We start from the raw sequence: 9,808 nt of genomic DNA on the forward strand, positions 1-9,808 counted from the left end.
CCAGAGGTCAGAGGAGAATGGGCAGACTGGTTCGAGCTGATAGAAAGGCAACAGTGACTCAAATCGCCACCCGTTACAACCAAGGTAGGCCTAAGAGCATCTCTGAACGCACAGTGCGTCGAACTTTGAGGCAGATGGGCTACAGCAGCAGAAGACCACACCGGGTACCACTCCTTTCAGCTAAGAACAGGAAACTGAGGCTACAATTTGCACAAGCTCATCGAAATTGGACAGTAGAAGATTGGAAAAACGTTGCTTGGTCTGATGAGTCTCGATTTCTGCTGCGACATTCGGATGGTAGGGTCAGAATTTGGCGTAAACAACATGAAAGCATGGATCCATCCTGCCTTGTATGGAGCATCTTTGGGATGTGCAGCCGACAAATCTGCGGCAACTGTGTGATGCCATCATGTCAATATGGACCAAAATCTCTGAGGAATGCTTCCAGCACCTTGTTGAATCTATGCCACGAAGAATTGAGGCAGTTCTGAAGGCAAAAGGGGTCCAACCCGTTACTAGCATGGTGTACCTAATAAAGTGGCCGGTGAGTGTATATCTTTTAAGTATTTAGACGTGTAAACATATATTAATTCTTTATATTAATTCTTTACAGATATCGCCCTGAATATCTTTTAAGTGTTTAGACGTGTAAATATATATTAATTCTTTATATTAATTCTTTACAGATGTCGACCTGATTCCAGAACCAATTACCTTGGAACACATTCAGATGACTGCTGAAGACCTGTTGTACCAGACCCCCACACCGAGAAACAGCCCGGTTTCTAGAGCACCTAAAAAACCGCGAGGACCTGCGAGCAAGAAAGGAAAAGGTAGCAATCGTATGAAAACGTGTTTTTGCACAACCGCTCTGAGAAAATCCCTCTCGCCACTACTAAGCCCTATATCTTTATTTATAGCCTGTAAAGTGAAGCCTAGGAGAATTGTATACACAAAAGAGAATATACCGTTGCTAATGGAGAACCTCACAGAAGCTACAGAAGCCACCACGGCAATCATCCACCCCACATCGCTAGTCCGTAAGTGTATATTTTGATATACATGCACACTCTCTGTACAATCAATGATACACGTGCTTCTCCAATGAGCTCCTGGTTCCACACATATCTGACACATATCTGGCACATGTATAATCTTTCCACCAGCTAAACGCCGCGCCATGCAGCGGTCTCGCACATAACTGGCACATGTATAATCTTTCCACCAGCTAAACGCCGCGCCATGCAGCGGTCTCGCACACATATCTGACACATGTATAATCTTTCCCGCAGCTAAACGCAAAATCGTGAGAAAATCGCCACCAGCACTGCTACAACCACTACAGATCTCTGAGAATGGCGCAGCACCAGTGTGGACGCCAATACAGTCATCTAATGGACCTGTTAGAACAGCCCCAGTATCGTCGACCTGTGTGGTGCACGGCCTGGGAAACCCTGTGTCTGCGGCCCAGCGTGAAATACCCCATTCAAGTACTGAGCAGACATCGACCAGCCGTGTGAATGACCCAGCGCTACTATATCCAGAAGTGGTAGAGGCACCCCGAAAACATAAGCGAAAAACAAAGCATATTACAGAGCCAGCAAACACATCCGGCGCCGTGGGTGTCACAGCCGCGATGACTGGTGAAGCGCTTGATCGAGCGATTGATCAGCTCACTGATGGTAAGCAACCAGCCATAGAACCGATCATTATACGTATGGCACACACTATGCAGCCGCCAGCAGCGTATCTAACTGTACCTGCTAACTCCTCTGGTGCCGCCCCCACAGGCGCCTCTAATTTGGGTGGCACATCTCATGCTTGTGTATCTAACTCTGTTAATGTTAAGAAACGGTTAAGGAGGTCTTTACCAGCGAGTGTTAAGGTGTGTAAAAAGCCAAGGATTCAAGCGCCATCTACAAATCTGTTGCATGAATCCATCGGTTGGGGGATCGCTGAAATGACTGTGTTTCAGGAACAGTTCACCCGCTACTTACGCTACAAACTCTGGGGCCTGTTGTGGATTCTGTTTTTGGGCTCCCTCTGGTGGTTACAACTGGTACTGGGTGACTTTGGTGGGTTGCGGTCTCTGGTTTCCACCTGTCCATCAGAGGCTGGGTGTTTCCTATTTAACCTGGCTTTCCTGTCATTCCCTTGCCGGCTATCAATGTATCAGTGTGTCTCTGTTACCTTTGCTACCTGCTCCTAAAGCCTTCAAGACAAGCTAAGTCTGGATTTCCCTGTTTCATGTTTGCTTTCATGTTTTTAGTCCAGCTTGCAGATATGTAATTCTCTGCTGCTGGTTGCTCTAGTGGTCTGAAATTACCACTCATGTACCATGAGTTGGCACATGAGTTCAAGTAATTTCAGGATGGTATTTTGAAGGGTTTTAAGCTGACCGCGCAGTTCACCTTTTGTATCCTCTGCTATCTAGCTTAAGCGGGCCTCATTTTGCTGAATCTGTTTTCATAACTACGTTTGTGCCTTCCTCTCATTTCACCGTCATTATATGTGGGGGGCTGCTATTTCTATGGGAATATTTCTCTGGAGGCAAGATAGGTCTGTGATTATTCTGATAGGGGAAGCTAGATCTCCGGCTGGCGCGAGACGTCTAGGGGCCCCCCAGGAACGTTCCCCGGCTACTGTTAGTTGAGTGTTGAGGTTCAGGATCGCGGTCAGCTCAGGTTCCATCACCCTAGAGCTCGTCCTGTTTTTGCCCGTGTTATGTTTACAAATTCCCTGCCATTGGGATCATGACAGTATAGCCGGCCCACAAAGTGTTAATTGTTTGGGCTGAAGCAGGAGAAAAAGAAGTGTTGAAGGGAAATTTTTTTTTTTTTCCCTCAGAGTTTTGCTGCCTAGCCCTTAATTGCTGTCTAGCTGCTTCTTACCTCCTCTTAACCTTTGAATGGCTCTGACCTTAGCTGTTTAACATGGATGTCCAGAGTTTGGCTTCCAGCCTGAATAATCTTGCTGCAAGAGTTCAAAACATACAGGATTTTGTTGTTCACTCTCCTATGTCTGAACCTAGAATTCCTATTCCAGAGTTTTTTTCTGGAGATAGATCTACCTTCCTGAATTTCAGGAACAATTGCAAATTGTTTCTTTCTTTGAAATCTCGCTCCTCTGGAGACCCTGCTCAGCAGGTCAAGATTGTAATATCTTTCCTGCGGGGCGACCCTCAGAATTGGGCATTTGCATTGGCACCAGGGGATCCTGCATTGCTCAGTGTGGATGCGTTTTTTCTGGCACTGGGATTGCTCTATGAGGAACCTAACCTGGAGATTCAGGCTGAAAAGGCTTTATTAGCCCTCTCTCAGGGGCATGATGAAGCGGAAGTATATTGTCAAAAATTTCGGAAATGGTCGGTGCTTACTCAGTGGAATGAGTGCGCCCTGGCTGCAAACTTCAGAGATGGTCTTTCTGAGGCCAATAAGGATATTATGGTGGGGTTCCCTGCGCCTACAGGTCTGAATGAGTCTATGACTATGGCCATTCAGATTGATCGGCGTTTACGGGAGCGCAAACCTGTGCACTAGTTGGCGGTGTCTTCTGAACAGGCACCTGAGACTATGCAATGTGATAGAATTCAGTCCAGAAGTGAACGGCAAAATTATAGGCGGAAAAATGGATTGTGTTTTTATTGTGGTGATTCAGCTCATGTTATATCAGCATGCTCTAAACGCACAAAAAAGGTTGATAAATCTTTTGCCATTAGTACTCTGCAGTCTAAGTTCATTTTGTCTGTAACTCTGATTTGTTCACTGTCATCCATTTCTGTTGATGCCTATGTGGATTCGGGCGCTGCCCTGAGTCTTTTGGATTGGTCATTTGCCAAACGCTGCGGTTTTAGTCTGGAGCCTCTGGAAGTTCCAATTCCTTTGAAGGGAATTGACTCTACACCATTGGCTATGAATAAACCGCAGTACTGGACACAAGTGACCATGCGCATGACTCCCGTTCATCAGGAGGTGATTCGCTTCCTTGTACTGTATAATTTACATGATGTACTAGTGCTTGGTCTGCCATGGTTACAAACTCATAATCCAGTCCTGGATTGGAAAACAATGTCTGTGTTAAGCTGCGGATGTCAGGGGGTTCATGATGATGCACCTCTGATTTCAATCGCTTCATCTACTCCTTCTGAGGTCCCTGCGTTTTTGTCTGACTATTGGGATGTTTTTGAGGAGCCTAAGCTCAATTCGCTCCCTCCTCATAGGGATTGTGACTGTGCTATAGAATTAATTCCTGGCAGTAAATTCCCTAAGGGTCGTTTATTTAATCTGTCAGTGCCAGAGCATACTGCTATGCGGAATTATATTAAGGAGTCCTTGGAAAAGGGACATATTCGTCCATCTTCGTCCCCTCTGGGAGCAGGTTTTTTTTTCGTGGCAAAAAAAGATGGTTCCCTGAGGCCTTGTATAGATTATCGCCTTCTGAATAAGATTACAGTCAAATATCAGTATCCATTGCCATTATTGACTGATTTGTTTGCTCGCATTAAGGGGGCTAGGTGGTTCACTAAGATAGATCTTCGCGGTGCGTATAATCTTGTGCGGATAAAGCAGGGTGATGAGTGGAAAACCGCATTTAATACGCCTGAGGGCCATTTTGAGTATTTGGTAATGCCTTTTGGACTTTCTAATGCTCCTTCAGTCTTTCAGTCCTTTATGCACAATATTTTCCGTGAATATCTGGATAAGTTTATGATTGTGTATTTGGATGATATTTTGGTGTTTTCTGATGACTGGGAGTCTCATGTTCTACAGGTCAGGAAGGTGTTTCAAGTCCTGCGGGCCAATTCTCTGTTTGTGAAGGGCTCAAAATGTCTCTTCGGAGTCCAGAAGATTTCTTTTTTGGGGTACATTTTTTCTCCTTCTACTATTGAGATGGATCCCGTCAAGGTTCAGGCGATTTGTGACTGGACACAACCTACATCTGTTAAGAGTCTTCAGAAGTTCTTGGGTTTTGCTAATTTTTATCGTCGGTTCATTACTAATTTTTCCAGTGTTGTTAAACCTTTGACTGATTTGACTAAAAAGGGTGCTGATGTTGCTGATTGGTCTCCTGCGGCTGTGGAGGCCTTTCAGGAACTTAAGCGCCGGTTTTCTTCTGCTCCTGTGTTATGTCAACCAGATGTTTCACTTCCTTTTCAGGTTGAGGTTGATGCTTCCGAGATTGGTGCGGGGGCGGTTTTGTCACAGAGAAGTTCCGATGGCTCGGTGATGAAGCCATGTGCGTTCTTTTCTAGAAAATTCTCGCCCGCCGAGCGCAATTATGATGTGGGTAATCGGGAGCTTTTGGCCATGAAGTGGGCATTTGAGGAGTGGCGTCATTGGCTTGAGGGTGCTAGACATCGTGTGGTGGTCTTGACTGATCACAAAAATCTGATTTACCTTGAGTCTGCCAGGCGTCTGAATCCTAGACAGGCCCGTTGGTCGTTGTTTTTTTCTCGTTTCAATTTTGTGGTTTCATACCTGCCAGGTTCAAAGAATGTGAAGGCAGATGCTCTTTCCAGGAGTTTTTTGCCTGACTCTCCTGGAGATTCTGGGCCTACTGGTATCCTTAGGGATGGGGTAATATTGTCCGCCATCTCCCGAGACTTGCGACGTGCATTGCAGGAGTTTCAGGTGGATAAACCTGATCGTTGTCCACCAGAAAGACTGTTTGTTCCGGATGATTGGACCAGTAGAGTCATCTCCGAGGTCCATTCTTCTGTGTTGGCTGGTCATCCTGGAATATTTGGTACTAGAGACTTGGTGGCCAGGTCTTTTTGGTGGCCTTCCTTGTCAAGGGATGTGCGCACCTTTGTGCAGTCTTGTGAAGTGTGTGCTCGGGCTAAGCCTTGCTGTTCTCGGGCCAGTGGGTTGTTGTTATCCTTGCCTATCCCGAAGAGGCCTTGGACGCACATTTCCATGGATTTTAATTCAGATCTCCCTGTCTCACAGAAAATGTCCGTTATCTGTGTTGTGTGTGACCGCTTTTCTAAGATGGTTCATTTGGTACCCTTGCCTAAGTTGCCTTCCTCCTCTGAGTTGGTCCCTTTGTTTTTTCAGAACGTGGTTCGTTTGCATGGGATTCTGGAGAATATCGTTTCTGACAGGGGATCCCAGTTTGTGTCTAGATTTTGGCGGACGTTTTGTGCTAAGATGGGCATTAATTTGTCTTTCTCGTCTGCATTCCATCCTCAGACGAATGGCCAGACGGAGCGAACTAATCAGACCTTGGAAACTTATTTGAGGTGTTTTGTTTCTGCTGATCAAGATGACTGGGTTGCCTTTTTGCCACTGGCCGAATTTGCCCTTAATAATCGGGCTAGTTCTGCTACTTTGGTTTCTCCTTTCTTTTGTAATTCGGGGTTTCATCCTCGTTTTTCCCCTGGTCAGGTGGAGCCTTCGGATTGTCCTGGAGTGGACGTGGTGGTGGACAGGCTACATCAGATTTGGAATCAGGTGGTGGACAATTTGAAGTTGTCTCAGGAGAAGGCTCAGCAGTTTGCTAATCGCCGTCGCCGTGTGGGTCCCCGACTTCGTGTTGGGGACTTGGTGTGGTTGTCTTCTCGTTTTGTCACTATGAAGGTCTCTTCTCCCAAGTTCAAGCCTCGGTTCATCGGTCCTTATAAGATCTTGGAGATTCTTAACCCTGTATCTTTTTGTTTGGATCTCCCAGCATCGTTTGCTATTCATAATGTGTTCCATCGGTCGTTATTACGGAGGTATGAGGTGCCCGTTGTTCCTTCGGTTGAGCCTCCTGCTCCGATGCTGGTGGAGGGAGAATTGGAGTATGTTGTTGAGAAGATCTTGGATTCTCGTGTTTCCAGACATAAACTCCAGTATTTGGTTAAGTGGAAGGGTTATGGTCAGGAGGATAATTCCTGGGTGGTCGCCTCTGATGTTCATGCGACTGATTTGGTCCGCGCCTTCAATAGAGCTCATCCTGATCACCCTGGGGGTTCTCGTGAGGGTTCGGTGACCCCTCCTCAAGGGGGGGGTACTGTTGTGGATTCTGTTTTTGGGCTCCCTCTGGTGGTTACAACTGGTACTGGGTGACTTTGGTGGGTTGCGGTCTCTGGTTTCCACCTGTCCATCAGAGGCTGGGTGTTTCCTATTTAACCTGGCTTTCCTGTCATTCCCTTGCCGGCTATCAATGTATCAGTGTGTCTCTGTTACCTTTGCTACCTGCTCCTAAAGCCTTCAAGACAAGCTAAGTCTGGATTTCCCTGTTTCATGTTTGCTTTCATGTTTTTAGTCCAGCTTGCAGATATGTAATTCTCTGCTGCTGGTTGCTCTAGTGGTCTGAAATTACCACTCATGTACCATGAGTTGGCACATGAGTTCAAGTAATTTCAGGATGGTATTTTGAAGGGTTTTAAGCTGACCGTGCAGTTCACCTTTTGTATCATCTGCTATCTAGCTTAAGCGGGCCTCATTTTGCTGAATCTGTTTTCATAACTACGTTTGTGCCTTCCTCTCATTTCACCGTCATTATATGTGGGGGGCTGCTATTTCTATGGGAATATTTCTCTGGAGGCAAGATAGGTCTGTGAGTCTTCTGATAGGGGAAGCTAGATCTCCGGCTGGCGTGAGACGTCTAGGGGCCCCCCAGGAACGTTCCCCGGCTACTGTTAGTTGAGTGTTGAGGTTCAGGATCGCGGTCAGCTCAGGTTCCATCACCCTAGAGCTCGTCCTGTTTTTGCCCGTGTTATGTTTACAAATTCCCTGCCATTGGGATCATGACAGGGGCCCCAACATAATGTTTTTTTGTGATACTTTTGAAAAATTATTATCAACACGAGCCCCAACACATGCTAATAAGGCCGAACTATATGCACTCCGGAATCTGCAGCTGGCTGGGGAGACAACAGCTGCCGCTAGCCGATTATGACTGAATATGGTCGGCCACGGTATGCATAAACCACCTAAACCAACACTACCCAGCTATAATAGGGCTAGAGTTATAAAGAGGGCTCTAAAATTGTTGGTCAGCGCCAGGCGCGCGCTATGCTCTAGGAGGCGTCGTGGTGGCATGTGTCCTGCAATACCTCTACAGACCCCACACTTGCAGCCACAAGCGTCAGACCAGCATTCACATAGCCGCGACAACTCTGCAGATGCCATGCATACATCTACACAAAATTCACAAGCCTCAGACATTGACGCTGCCGCTGATGGTGATGTGTTGTACCCCGATCATACAGTATTTTTACAATGCATCTATCATCATCAAAGGGCTCTCCGCAATTTCAACGGGCATATACATACAAATCATTTTAGATTTGTAAATCTGGAGCGTGTACAATCATTTGTAGAGGGCGTGAATATTGTTCATGACGGCATTCAGTCATTACTGGATAGCATCATCAGGGACATTGAACCTGGTGACTTTGTACAGTTAAGACTTGAAGGTGGCCATACTCTAGACCCTATTTTCGCTACAAAACAGACCAGGGAAGATTTTAATTCTGAATCTTTTTTAAATGCTGTTGCCCGCACACTTCAAAGTAACACTGAATGCATAGCAACCAATTCGCTAAAGCTAGTCGTCACCATCATTAAAAACCGCCGTGGTGGTGTAAAACAAAGGCGCTTGAAATCTATAGCGAGCAGTCGGATCATTAAGCAAAAGAGGCAGTGGCTGTATGATTTTAACAATTACACGACAAATCTGTGTTTGGCTGCTAGTGTGTGCGCCCTGATGGACGACACGGATCTCGCTGATGGTGATTTACTGAGCCGCTCTAAAAACATACACACAGCACTGGGCATCCCTGATGGTCAGTTATTGAGCTTTAGCGACATTCCTGCATTTGAAAAATATTTGGGGGTAACCATTAAAGTACTGTACTATAGCCAGGGTGACTGGCGCTACTTTCAGAGCGGCAATACAACTAATGGTAAAACCGTATTCATATTGTTCCATGATCATCACTACTATGGTATCAAAAATATGAAGGGTTTTATCGGTGCTGATTACTTTTGCGAATGCTGCAATTCTGTGTTTCATCACAAGAGCAATCATTCCTGTCAGTATTTTTGTAAAGCCTGTCAGAGAGAGGATTGTGTAGAAACCACTGGCGAGCAACAGCCCAGGTGCCCTATTTGCAGGGTTTATTGCCGATCGAGCGAGTGCTTAGATTATCACACACAATTGGGTGTAGCTGACATTCTGCAGGCTTCAACATTTTGTGATCAATGCAACCGTTTTGTTTTCAGAAATAGTGAGACTGAGCATAAATGTAATGGTTTGCGCTGTCCTGTATGTCGCGGACGTATAAATAAATTCGATGCTCATCTTTGTTACATGCGGCGGTATGTAGCACAGGATGAGTCGGATTGTTATATCTTTTATGATTTTGAATGTATGCAGGAGACAGGCACACACATCCCGAATTACATTTATGCTACTACGCTGTATGGTCACCCCTCCTGGGAGTTTGAGGGTGATACCTGTACACATGACTTTGTACAGTTCTTTACAAGCGGTAAATTTTCAGATCACACATTTATTGCCCACAATGGTGGTAGATACGACTCATACTTTATTGTTAAGGAACTGATTTCTGAAAAACTACAGGTAAAGTTGATTACCCAAGGTGGCCGCCTCTTGTGTGTGACGCTACCCGATCTGTCTATAAGGTTCATAGACTCTCTAAATTTTATGCCCATGAAACTCAGTAAATTACCACAGGCCATGGGCTTTTCAGGAGGTAAAGGACATTTTCCACACTTTTTTAATACCAGAGAAAACCAAAACTATGTAGGCCCCATACCTGATGTAAAATATTATGGGGTGGAGTACATGTCACCTG

Source organism: Ranitomeya variabilis, chromosome 5, assembly GCF_051348905.1.
Source record: "Ranitomeya variabilis isolate aRanVar5 chromosome 5, aRanVar5.hap1, whole genome shotgun sequence".
Lineage (NCBI taxonomy): Eukaryota > Metazoa > Chordata > Amphibia > Anura > Dendrobatidae > Ranitomeya > Ranitomeya variabilis.